We start from the raw sequence: 14,741 nt of genomic DNA on the forward strand, positions 1-14,741 counted from the left end.
GTTCCCTATTATGTGAGGGAGGATAGGCATGAGCAGTTTGACATATTGGAGCAGGATGAGATTTCTCTAACGGAGTACAAGATAAGGCTTCATGCCTTGTTTCATCATGATTTGATGATCTTCTTGATGAGACTAAGAGGTTTCAGAAGTTTGTTAGGGGTTTGCCTTATCCCTTTCGAGTCACAATGGCACAAGTCGCAACTTCTAGACGTACTTTTCAGGGAGTTGGTGGATGCCGCTAGAGAGGTTGATACTATTAGGCCTAAGGATATTAAGAGGAGCGTTGGCAAGATGCCCCGCAGTTTCGACAGCTATAGAGGTACCTCATCTTGAGCTAGGGGCCACCATATGAGAGGTTATTGTCCCCATTTTAGCATACCACTTTAGGCATCGATTCAGACCTTGACAAGAGGTACCTCATCTAGAGTTAGGGGTGCCTCATCTAGAGCTAAGGGCCACTATATGAGAGGTTCCCTGGGTTCTTCCCCTTATACAGCATGTCAAGGTGGTCAATCAGGATATTCTATATCTTCCCAGAAGAGTATGGCATGCCAAGGATGTTTTGAGTTTGGTGCATAGGTCATTTCATGAAATACTGCTCCAGTACTCAGGTTCTCACAGTTCTGCACCTAGGGCGGCAACACAATCGGCTAGAGGCGGTGCATAGAGAGGCAGAGGTTGTTCGTATTCTTGCAGGGGTAGTACTTAGTCAAGCCATCGTGGTAATTATAGAAATTCTCAGTCCAAGGGTGGTCATGCTTAGTGCTATGCATTTCTAGGCAGACCAAAGGTAAAGGCTTCTGATGCAGTTAATATAAGTACTATTTTGGTTTGTCGTCGGTCGGCTATCGCATTATTTTATCCAAGCTCTACATACTCTTATGTGTCTCAAATTTATACTCTTAATATAAATCTTGTTTTTTCACCAAGTTCACCCGAAATCCCAACATACATCTGAGACCTCCCGGATACAAAATGAACATTCATACACATGTAAGAACACGCTACGATCTCAACTGTGGCCTCAGAATTCCCAACGAAGGTCACCTTGACTCAGTCAACTCCCAAATGACCACAACCAAGGGTACAAAACGCTCTTGAATGCCTCGAGAGCCAAAAATACATCCCACCAAGTCATAATCGACCATTCGGACCTCATAGAACCGACAGAATTCCCAGAAAGGTACATTTACCCAAAAGTTAGCTATTGGTCAAATATTTTTCACTTTAAGGTTCTAAATTCTCAAATCTTACCAAGACTTGCCCGATGACCTCGAGAGTCGTGTCACCCATCCTCGCGGGTCAAAAACATTCTAACGGGACTCAGGGAAGGTTCAACGGGGGTAAAAGGGTCAAAACGCACAAAAAGACCAAACAGGTCGTTAAAACTAACATGGTCCAATGTTTTTCCTTTTAGTCCTTATAAATTTTGTTGAAAAAATTAAATATATGTATTTTGTAAATATGTCATGGGTTTATACAAAAAAAATTCTCTCTCAAACACAATGCTTTACCCAGTTTAACCATTTTGAATTCAACCATTTACTAGTTCTAATCCCTTTCCTCCAAACTAAGGTTTAAGTGTATTTCCTTTTGTTTTAATAATTTAAGGTTGGGCTTGGCCCCAAAAGATTTGAAAGATCCTTAACTTATTTCAAAGCCCATTTATAAAACTTATGGTTTTAGGAAATCAGTTTTTTCCAGTTTTTGGTTTATAATCTTAAAGAAAATGAAGATGTAACATTTGGTCTCAAATCATTTCTATAAAAGTTGTTCCAAGTTTTTTTTGCAAATCTTAAATACCAACTGTTTCCGAAAAAATAAATGGTATATATATGCTAACTGTTTAAATTCCCGATTTTGAATCGTGGTTCATACAATTCATATTCCTTTGTTTCAAGTCTTGAAAGTGTGATCATTTATCTTTTGTTGGGTCTTTGTTTTTGAAATCCTAACGGGTTCCTATCCATGCTAAATGATATACGCATCGTTTGCCTAAAATCTCTAACTTCATATCCATTCGGGTTTCAATAAGTACAAGCATATCATAAATACATATATGAAATGAAAGAGGAAGTTAGGCTGGTGCGCCTACCGAGCCCACCAGTTGCCTTTTTCACCCATGGTTGGGCCTTCAATAAATTTGGACTCGATGAAGAAGGATTGTTGGGCTTCTGGCCCAACAGTGGCTTGCAAAGAAACTGGCCCAACGACAGTGATTTCATGCAAAAAGGGCAGGGGAGAAAGAAGAACGTGGTTAGAAGTGAATCCGAACTTATAGACTAACATAATGAACAAACACATGATTTTAAAGAAAATCACAACATCTATATATATATATATATATATATATATATATATATATATGACTTTTACCTATATATGCTTAACAAATAAAACCAATAACAGTTTAAACAAAAGTGATAGGGCCCAATCAACCTAACAAGGCCAACAACAGGCCCATTGTCACGGTCCAACCATAGGGCCATGACGGGCACCTGAAGCTAACCTACCGAGTACTTTAAAATGTACATCTCATTGTCATATCTGAGTGGACCATATAGTTACTCATAAATATCATATCTGGAAAGGGAAAATACCCAAAAGATATATATATATATATATATATATATATATATATATATATATATATATATATATATATATATATATATATATATGAGCCGACATGGCTGACAAAGGATATATCAAAAACATAGACCGAGGAGGTCCTAAAACATCTAGTTGTGCACATCTGTCTACGAGACTCTACATAGAATACATAACGTAGTAAGGACGGGACAGGACCCCACCATGCCTATATATACACAAAAGAATCAAACCACTCCGAGCTGCAACTCCGGAACAATGGAGTGCTCTTGGACCAACGCTGAAGGGCAGCCTAAGGATCTGTGCCATTTCCTTGTCTACCTGCGGGCATGAACGCAGCGTCCACAAACAAAAGGATGTTAGTACGGACAAAGTACTGAGTACATAAGGCATAAGAGTAACATAAGAGAGACATAAGAAAACTATAATGTGACTGAATGAAACCTGTATGACTGAACTGTCCCTGAGAGTAAATCACGTATGTAATTTCTATACATCTGAACTGCTTCTGAGGGCTAATAATATGCATAGATACTGTGCATGCATGCATGAGGTCATACATATACATATATGCATATATAACTCCTGTCAAGCCTCTGTGGGCATCCCATCATATCATATCGGCCGGCATCATCATCATCATCATTATCATCATCGTATCATCATATGACCAGCTGATCAGGTGGTAGTGCGTATATAATGTCATCACCTTACCTATACCCTATAAATATACATACATAATACATAACATACGCATATAGCGCCTGAGGGGTCTGGAGTCTGTATATGCATATTTGTGTATATATAAGTGCAATGCAATGCATAAAACCTGAGAGGAGTACAAGTGACTCTAAAGACCAAACTGGATCTAAGCAGTATTTTCTGAAGATAACACTATGGATCATGAATCAAATGGATCATTCCTAACTAGAGTAGAACCATTATGGATTAATGTTACGTGTACGTTGAGTTCACAAGGATCATGCCAAACGAAAGAAAGGGATAGACTTACATACCTCGTCGTCTCCTTACTAATCAACACCTATCTTCCTGAGTTTGCAAATATACATTCAAGAGGATTCATACCAAGGTCAAGCCATTTAAACTCTCATAAGGTCAACTAAACTAATACTTGAGCTAATGAGAATCGGACAACATTTCTTTTATAGCTTTTACTTCAACCAATCCTCCAAACAACACCCAAATATCAACAAAATGTCAACAATTCCATAATTAAGAGATTATATATAATTAACACTTAAATCAATCCAAGACTTCCTTCCAAATTTCCATTCATAATCAACAATTGCAACACAATACCTTATAACTTTCCCTACCATAATTTCCTTTACTTTTATGACTTACTAACCTATTAATCAACGTAATATAAGTGATCAAAGGAAGATCATACCTTATACTTGAAAAACTTCACTCACACAATCTTGTTTTTAAACTGAATTCGCCACAACAACTGCAACACAATACCTTATAACTTTCCCTACCATAATTTCCTTTACTTTTATGACTTATTAACCTCTGAATCAACTTAATATAAGTAATCAAAGGAAGAGCATACCTTATACTTGAAGAACTTCACTCACACAATCTTGTTTTCAAACCGAATTCACCACAGCTTCTCCTAAAGCAAGGACCATCATCTTTCATAAACTAGCTTAGGATTTTAAAGCTTGATTTTCACTTGATTTAGCTTAGGAGGTGTATAGATAAGTAAAAATGGTAGAGAGAGCCTGAAGAGTCTAGAAAAGTCTGATTTTTGTGTGGAAATAATGACCCAAGTCGTGGCTCCTTTTAATTTATAAAAGAAGGAAATTTTCTGCCTCCTGTAATTCTACGGCAAGGTCGACGGTCCGTCGACTCGCAACCATCAAATGGTGATAGCCTCTAATTCTCAGAGGGCTGGTCGATGGCGCGAATTGACGGTCTATCGACTTGCAACCATCGAGTTGCCCAGGTGTTACACTCAGTTTCTTTTGGTTCATTCAGCCTCCAATCTTCCCGATACTTGTTGAACATAACTTAAACTCCCATATACGTGGAATATCATGTAGAATCTCTTATTACATTGACAACAACTTCACTTTCTAACTCCACGTTGGCTATTTTCCAGTGAAACTCAGTGTATAAAAAATGGGGTGCAACACCCATATTCAACATACTTCGGATAAACAAGCAACGCAAGTTCAGTAATTGATGTCAAGGTTAAGGCCCAAACTAGCTATCATCAAGCCATACTAACGGACAAAAACATGATATACATGTTAGTATACATGATATACACCTTCATATACACTGAGGTATATATGGGATATACAGTCTAGTATACCCACTGTATATTATGCATAACAGACCTTAAAGCGATTTCAGAAAGATGAAGGAGAAGAAGAAACATTTTAAAACAATTTTAATATTACTCAATGGCAAGTTCAGTGGCATACATAACATCTCTATCACATACATATCCTCACAAGTCTGGTTCTAATTCAAACAAGCACTGATTCCTACATACTAAACACAGTTGCATGATTTCTCTATATCCTTCCAACATGCAAATAGTTTCAATCCAGAATCCAGGGTTAGGACAAGATTCTTAAGGACAAACAAAGCCATTTTTGGTCATATTAGACAAAAGACCACTCTTGTTTCAATTCACACACAATTATAAAGCCTATCAAATATTATAGGATTCACATACTCACATGTTCATCATTTATTTTTGAACTTTAGAATATAAAACAAGGTCTCAACAGTCATAAGACGCAAGACCTCAACTGAACAGAGCAGGTCTAACCTAGTTCTATCATAAAAGAAGAAATATCACTTCAATCTTCTAAACCATAACATGAAATAGCTTAGAACAAGATGCAAGACCAAAACATTGGAGACACAGGGATAATATGCACAGATATGCCCAGGGTTTTACAAACAGACCTCAGCACTTCATTTCAACATGTCATTTTTATACAGTGTTCCCCCTTTTCACTTGTTGAAACCTCAGAGGGTCCCATAAAAGTGTTTCAACCAGGAGGAACCCTAGCAGCCTAGGCTCAGTAGTACTAGTCTGAGTAGATGGACTCAAAGCCTTTCCTAACCTTTCCTTAGCCCTAGGTAAGTCACTTCTCGCCTTATCACATCCAGGTGACAGCCTTTTAAGCTTCACCTATACTTGTGATCATAGACTGTTTCAATATTCACTCTTAATGAGTTTTATCAGTTCAACTTATCATGCAGGAGTCTAATTTTTATCTTTCATTATATCTTAGCTATTTCAGACTACCAGCTTCACTCAGACAACTATGATAATATAATATCAGATGAATTAATCAGTTTCTTTGGCATGGGGAAGATATGTGTACATATTGAGAAAATAATAGATACAATAGTACTTAAAATACCTAAAACAAACATCATCATTTTTTAAAATAGGGACAGAACGACACAAGCAACAAACACATCATCACAGGAGAACACTGGTCAAAGCAGACGACATGTCAGAATTCAAGATAGGCTATTTAACATTATCACAATGCCCAATTTCCCTCAAGACTAAATTTGATTTAGATCACAGCATATTTAAGGCATGATAGGTTGATAACTAGCACTAGATTACATTGGCCTCACAGTTTTAATATACAATACATAGGGATTTCAACACATGTTGACATCTTGCTAGGCTGAACTTTTGTAGCCACCACACAGAGAAATAGCATACCGGTTTTAAAACTCATCTAGTTCAGGATTTGCTCAATATGAGCATAGGAACACAGATTGATTTCAGAACATGAATATTTTCTTTACACAAGATTGACCTAACAAAATTTATCACATGCAGTTATTGAGGTTCAAGTTGATCTAGAGTGACCATTTAATATGTTGACTAAACATATTCTAACTGTCTAACCTAGCAGACCAGCATTTGGTGTTATGTTTGTGAGCATGCAGTGCCACTACATCATAACACAAAGATGAGTTCATATTTGAGCCAATAGACATGTAGGTAAACACTGGTTTGAGCATAAAATAAACTCTTAAACATGTTCATGACACATAGCTAAACAGGATCTACCAAGCAAACATTTGATCATGCTAATGAACTAACAAACATGAAATACGAAATGATCTAGTACTGTTTGAACCACACAGAACCTATAATCATGTTGCTAAACCAAATTAACATGGATATCTACTACTTATAAATTATCAAATCAGTGAATGCTTAAGCTAAACTAACCGAAACTAATCTACTCTGAAACTAACCTAGATTAAACACATACATACTACTAAACTAATATACATGCTAACAACTAATTAACACTAAACTAAACAAAGCGCATAAACACAAACACAAACATATCAAAACTAAAACACAGAACTAAAAAATAAAGAAAGGAAGAGCATTTACCTTTCTTATCCACAACCCTTGTCGAGATTTGGAGTTGAAATCTTTGCTCCTCCTTGAGACTCAGCCACAAACAAGAAATAAATAATTAAAAACTTTGAACTTAATTCAAATAATTAAAGGTGTCAGCAAAAATGCTAAAACCTTAGGTAATCTGAGTATTTTTGCTCTGAATCGAGACTTGTGTGTGTAAAATGGTAGAAAGGGGGTTCTTTATACAGACAACCAAAAAACTCCAAAGGTTATGGTTTGTCGATGTAGGATAAATTAGATTTTTGGGGGGAATTCCTCATGTATTCCCTCCTAATCAGAAGAAAACTAATGAAATTCGAGTATTTGTATTCACAAATGGACAAAAATAATTAATAACAAGCAGAAAAGCAAGTCAAACGGCAAACCTTACCTCTTCGTGGCTGAATGCTATGCAGGAATGACGGAGCATTAAATGCTCTTTCCTCAATCGATCATGCACGATCTGTAAAAGCTGAAGACCACTGAATCTTTTCCATTTTAGGACGAGATGATGTAGAGAGAGAAAGGGCAGGGTTTTGCCGCAAAGGGCAAACTGCGTCAAATGAACAGAAATGGGGTTCAAACCCCTTTAAGTGTAAGTTGGGTTGGTCTAGTCCAATTGGACTGGGCTCAGCTAAATGTAAAAGGGTCTTAGCCCAAAATTTTCTATTAAATGAATTGAAAAATAAAAGGGACCAATTGTGCAAATGTGGTTGTAATTGCAAACCTGCAACTTCACCAGTATTTCAATCGTGGCCACATTCCAAGTAGAAATTGAATTGGTCATTTTCAATAACAACCACAATTGATTAGGAATAAATATAACATTTCAATTTTAACCAATTTAAAAGTAATTGTAATTAAAGCTACATAAATTGAAAAATGAGATGTAATTGGTCATTTATTCAATTAATCAATATCTTTATTTAACGGAGTTAATGATTTATCAATTGATCATTAATAATTTTAAATTAAATAAATAATTTTTTCACCATTTTGAATTAAAATCATCATAAATATGTTTCAAAATTATAGAAAATATAAAAAATACCTAGGATGATATACAATATTATACTAGATGATATTTTGCGAAATGAAATGGCAAAATGCTGCCAAAACAATTTTGTAAAATCATTTTTTGCTCAGAAAATGTATATTTCACTTTGTTTGTGATTCAAGAACTCCGAATAATTATATAAAATTATTGGAAGTAAAAAATTAGGTGTCAACACTCACGTGTTGTTAGGTGACTCGAAGTGAGCCATGCTTTGATACCAATTGAAACACAAGAGGGGGTGAATTGTAATCCCTTTTTAAATTGGTAGTAAACTATCTGTTCTAATATTAGTCGATTGCCCTGCAGTTCTGACGAATTTGTTAGCAAGTTAAGATATGAAAGATAAGTGGCATAGCTTACAGTCCCCTTAAGTTACAAGGGTTTCCTTATAGCCTAGAGTGAACTTTGGTTCTTTATTACTTGTTCGGATTACCGTGCGGTGCCTAATTCAGTTACCTTGGGTTACAAGAGTTTCCTTAGAGCCTTAAGTGAACTTAATGATAGAGATGGTTCCAGTTGACCATATAGCTAATCTGGACAGATTTCAGTGTTCTTGGCCACGACCTCAACTTGTATTTCTAACTATCCTCCATTTTTATAAATTTAGAACGAATACAGTGCTTTTACAAGAAGAAAGTGTGAATAAGAAATTTCTCAAGTGAAGTTGTACAAGTTCTTCAGTCTTTATGGTCACATTTTATAGTGGCAGCTAGTTTGCCTTCTTGATCTTGCGTTGATCTAATGAGATTGTGGAAACCAATGTTTCCTTTGATTGATATTCCACAGGCTTGCCCTAAGGTATGACCCAAGTGATTTACCCCTTATTCAAGAATCAGTGTGATTCTTGATTGACAATCTCCTGATGTATCTGCTCCCGAAATGATATTTGGCTGAGTGATTGACAGTGCTTACTTTCCTGAAGTTGGTTGACTTGGTTTATTTACTTCCATCTTTCTTGCTTAGATTTTGCACAAATCTCAGCTTTTCCTTTTGTTGCTAGGATGACTCGTGCGTGAATTAATGGTTGGTCCGGAGCTTCTTTTATCTAGCGCAAGCTTCGACGACAACTTGCTTTTAACCTTAGTACTAATACAGTACATTGATCTTGTACATCTAGTCTTTGACTTGGCACTAGAGTGCCAACATGATTTCTTATTGGGCCTTCTTTGTCATTTGTAATTACTGAGCTTTTCCTACAGTAAAGTTTAGGGTCAATACTGTCATTATTGTATACGGTAAAAACCGGATATGAGCCAAACAGCTGAGACGAGGGGCCAAAGGAAGAAGGGGACAAGAACATAGGCGAAGACTTTCATTCTGAATCGGAGGAACGCTCGGACCGGAGCTGAGCAGGGGCATCATTTGGTCCGGTTTCTTCATCACCGGGTCTGTCGGGGCCGTTAGTCTGAATATCCGTGGTTATTAGTCTGGTGGAACCGTTGCCCATGAGCCATTCGTCGGTAGCGTCCTGCCATGGTCAACCACCAACCATGCGTGTGTCAGATAGTACGGCCAACCTAACCCACTCAGAGTTGTCCTTCCTCTTATTTTTTAATGATTTGTATTGTATGAGGCCCATAGAGGCAACACTATAAATAGAGCTCATCCCTCTCCTTTGAGGGGATTGGCTTCTTCATTTTTTCAAGAACATTTGTAATAGCAAAATATATATACAATCTCTCTCAAGTATCAGATTCGGCCCATATCAATTGTTTTCATTTCTGTTGTATTTCTTCAAACAAGTATTGCATGTCATTTAGCAAACATTCACGCCCACAGCCAATCGCCAATCATTAACTGCTTTTCTACAAAACGTTCATACACTTCCTTTCCCTATAATATATATTGAGATCCAAACACATATCCTATACCCACTTAGAAATTCAATCGATTATCCAAATCCGGGGTAAACAGTTTGGCGTCCACCGTGGGGCTAGGATAATAGTGGCCTTTTGTCTTGATCTCTACCTTACCCATCTAAATCAAAAATACCTTCTATTCGTATTTGAAAAAGGGACTAAATGGTTGACAGTGGGCAATCCGGTCACGTTAACAACAACAAAATCGTGGCCGAAAATGAAAGAAGCGGTCCACGAGGACCACCAAACCCATCTGATCCTAACCCCGTTAACTCGAGGGAGGGCCTCAACCAACCAAACACCGTAGACCAGGAGAATTCCACTTTACCGGCCACTGATCCTCTAAATACCCACAATTCTGTTACTCTGCCCCAGGCACAGGATCGGAAAGAACCGGGTACACCCAATGATAATATTAACCTACGTTTAATTTTTGAAATATTGCAGGAGCAAAGAGCGGTGATTGCCGAGCAGGGAATCGCAATAGCCCGGTTGAAGAACGGAGGGGATACAACGACCCCGGAAAAAATGAGCGGTGTCGCTGAACCCAGAAGGGATGAGGCACGTGTTATTGAGAGCAATGGATCTGGAGCTGGATCCTCAACCGAGGTTCTAAAAAGGCTCGAAACTTTGGCAAAACGGGTAGACACGACCGAGAAGAGGGTCGAAACGTATAACTCTCGGGTGGATCAAATTCAGGGGCTCCGTCTTTACTAAAAGGGCTGGATTCGAAGAGGTACATCCAAAGGCCTTTTCCTCCTAGTGCAGCCCCGAAATAAAACCCGAAGAGGTTTAAAATGCCGGATATCCAGAAATATGACGGTACAACTGACCCGCACGAGCACGTGACCTCATACACATGTGCCATAAAGGGCAATGATATGGAGGAGGACGAAATTGAATCGGTACTGCTGAAGAAGTTTGGGGAAACTCTATCAAAAGGATCATTGACGTGGTACGACCATCTACCCGAGCATTCGATCACCTCTTTCGAAATGCTCGTCGATGCCTTCATCAAGGTCCACGCCGGTGCCAAAAAGGTGCAGGCTGATACGCTCAAATTACACCTATTAATGGTATAACGCGGACGTTGTCAAATATAGTAACCCAACAAGGTTGGGGTCGAATCCCACAGAGAACAATATGTAGGTGATTTAAGCAGATTAGGAATTATCACTAACAATAGCTATGCCCGAACGCATCAATGGTGGTTTTTGATAAGGATTTTATAAAATATGGAAATATAAATTCTAATCTAGAAAGCAAGTAAATTGATCAATGGCAACAAGAATAGAAGGAGGGAAAACTACTTCTCAAGTAACGATCCAATCTACTTCACGAATTGTAAATAATAGCAAGTTTATGTTATTTAGCCTCGGATAATGACTCTAAATTAACTTCTTCCGAAGATTAACTAGACTACCCAATTGAAGATCCCTCAAGCAATTAGGAGCATTAAGAACACCCAAATATGGCTACAATTGGTATTGCCTATTCCTAGGTCAATTTCCATTAGATGAGGGTTAACGCCCTAAATTCATGTTAATTATCCTATCCCAACTCCGTTTTTCCTCTCACGAGTTTCAAACAAAGTAAATGGGCGAGTTCAAAGGTTAGCTAATCCCTTGAAAACATTCAAGAACAAGAATAATTAAAATAGCAAAAACTTACTTGATTAAGAACAATGCAAATAAATAAATAAGCACAACAAGAGTGTCAATCTTAATTGTCCCCAAGAGATTTCCATCAACAAGGATTAAAAAGAAGAAAGAACAATTTTTGTAGGAACCCTAGCTTCCAACTTGTGGGAGCTGCCAAAGATATCTGATGTTTTGCCCTAATTTTCTATTTATATGAACTGGAATGGAAGAAATCGTCAAATCTCAAGTTCTGGTCGAAAATTGCTGAAAATCCTTCAACGCGATCGCGCCATGTGTCTGCGCGATCGCGTGGATGACGTCATCTCCACTTGCTACCTTCAGCGCGATCGCGTGAACATTCAGCGCGATCGCGTGGACTTAATATCGCGCGTGTGCGCGATCGCGTGGACTTAATATCGCGCGTGTGCGCGATCGCGTGGGCTTGTAGCGCGAACGCGTATAGTTAATATTGCGCGTGGGCGCGATCGCGTGGGATACCTGCGCGAACGCGCAGAGTATTTTTCCATGAATCTTTCCAGAACCTCCAGTTATTTCCAGTGATCAACGTTTTGTGCTCTGTTTTGCTTGTTTTCCACACTTAGGCTCTAGGGACCTCGTATTACCTGAAACATGATAAAAACTACGTAAAATGACATAGACTTGCTTAAAAACAAGTAAAACTTATAGTTAAAAAGCATCGATTGTGGCGTAAAATCACACCACATCAACACCCCCAACTTAAAGTATTTGCTTGTCCTCAAGCAAGCCATACAAAACCATCACTCAATCTAACACCTAGATATTATAGAATAACAATGTCTACATTGGTTTTGACTCTGAACTACCGGCATGCATGTTTTCCTTTAAACGACCACCCCAACTTCCTACTTTAAAGCAATATGCACAACTCAAGAACACTACGACTAACAATGAAGCTTCAATGAATGACATTACATTATCGAACATATTATGGTGCACACAAACGCTACTTTAGGCGGTCACTTTATTTTGTTCAATTCTCATCCTTATGCCCTCACATAGACCAAAGAATGTCCCAACACACATATATACGACAAGAATGGGACGAAGACGAAAGAGAAGAGAAAAACACTCACACTCACAAAGAAATTCATATCTACACATGCAAATACCATAGGCTTGCCCTTATTTTCTATGTTCTCATCCTAGGCTCGTTCGGTTGTGATCACATTAGGACTTGTTTCGGCTTGTAATGTAGGTTTAGGGACGGGTCGGATACTTTTTGGATATTAGTGACTCACCCTCCTTGAACACTACAACATCTTGTCACCTTAATTCGCCTCTTTTCTTTTCACCCCTTTATTTTCTTTCAGTTTTCAACCTCGATGTGGTTTTACTCCTATCCAACTTACAAATCTTTTTTTACAACAATTTTCTGATTTTTTTTTAATTTTATTTTATATATACGCAACTACCACATCGAATCTCCACTAGCAAACTCCACCACCCCCAACTTATGTTTTTAACATGTACTCCACATTTAATTCACCCCCAACTTAGGCATTTTGCCTCATCTAACTAGTAGCATCAAGGAGGGAACGGGTGCGAAGATGGATTAATTTCACAAAGGGTAAGGTTTCATAATTGGCTAGCCAAGAAAAAGGTCAAAAGGCTCAAAAGGGAAACTAAGGGTATTTAACACTTTTGGTAAGGCTTATTTAGGCAAAGTGACTATTTCAACAAAGAAAGCCTAAGATCATCTCACAACCAAACTAACTTTCGGATTTCATACAAGACCAACCGGGCAAGTTCTAGATTATACATGCATAAATAGAATCAAACTAACACTTCACACACACATCGGCATAAGGACAACAATTTTTACACTTGTGACCTCCTAAGTAGTAATTCATCACACACAACACCCCAATAATCACAATGTCATATAAAGAATCAATCATGTCAGACAATAACTGTTCTAAGTATGCATTTTTCAAAATTTCGAGGGGTCCAAAAATTTCAACAAAACACAATACATGCCATTAGTTGCCAAGTAGTACCAAATAAAACAAAATTACTCTATTCAACCTAAGTAACATCCTAAACATGCCAGTTTCAACAAAATAAAACCCCCTCAGGAAAAGAACTCTGGCAAAGAAAAGCCGAGGAGGTTCCTACCCCTAACTAAAAAAAACTTGCAGTGTCCTCACTGCAGTACATCAACACAGAAAAACTTTTTTTTTTCATACCTCCTAGCACTGCGTGCTATGGTCATCTCTGCTCACCCTCTGAACTGGAGCTGCTGGGCTCTGGCAGGACAAAATCGTCCTCATTTTCCTCCTCTTCATGCTGTGCGCCGCATACACTCCTCAGAATGCTCATCATTTTGTTCAGGAATTTGCTTTGCTTCTTGGCATGCTCCCTTGCCTTTTTCTGCCTCCTCTCTATTTTTCCCTGCTTTTCTTTGATATGCTTCATGTCCTCCACCACACCTGCTAATGTTGGACCAATAGGAACAGAGGGAGCTGTAGATGTGCCTTCTCCATGTGGGCCCGCAGTGAGACTAGCCACTAGCTGCTGAAGCCGATTGTCCACCCCATGGACCTGGGTGGAGATTTATTGGAAAGGCCTGGCGGCTTCTTGCAGTGGTGGAAAGATTGGTATAGCCATGGGGGGGGGGGGGGGGCAGATGCCCCACCAATCGAATCTGATGCAGTAGATGTGAACTGCTCAAATGATGATGTTGCTATATCAATCTTCCTTTTCTTCTGTACATTACCAGGCCCTCTCTTTTTCAACGGATAAATCGGTCAAGCAGGCCCTTTTTCTCTGTCGCCTGGTCTTGTGGGCACTCCATCAGTGGAGTACAAGTAAGTGATTAATGATGGGAAGAATAAGCTTTTGGTCCGTTCAAGCACCACCTCCCGGATTTCCTGCATAATGAGCCTCCCCACGTCAACATGCAATCCTTCCATCACAGCACAAATTACTTTAGCCCTCTCAAGCGGCACCTCTGAATCATGTTTTGAAGGCAGCACCCTGGATGTGACAATATCAAGCCAAGTTTTGGCTTCAGCGGTGAATTCTGCAGAGTCAATCCTTTTCTGCATTGTGTTTAGCCACTTTGTTGTTCCCCACCGTGAAGGTGGGTCACAAACCATTGTTGC

General features: G+C 38.6%; 1 long non-coding RNA gene across 1 annotated transcript; it reads right to left on the reverse strand.

The window, feature by feature from the left end:
- Nucleotides 1-2,753: 2,753 nt before the first annotated feature.
- Nucleotides 2,754-7,580, reverse strand: LOC132629456 (uncharacterized). Its single transcript, XR_009578241.1, has 3 exons — nucleotides 7,431-7,580; nucleotides 7,031-7,082; nucleotides 2,754-2,931 (listed from the first exon to the last, which is right to left on the reverse strand). It is a non-coding gene; the product is annotated as an uncharacterized LOC132629456 (long non-coding RNA).
- Nucleotides 7,581-14,741: the final 7,161 nt, after the last annotated feature.

This window comes from Lycium barbarum, chromosome 2, assembly GCF_019175385.1.
Source record: "Lycium barbarum isolate Lr01 chromosome 2, ASM1917538v2, whole genome shotgun sequence".
NCBI classification, from domain to species: Eukaryota; Viridiplantae; Streptophyta; class Magnoliopsida; order Solanales; family Solanaceae; genus Lycium; species Lycium barbarum.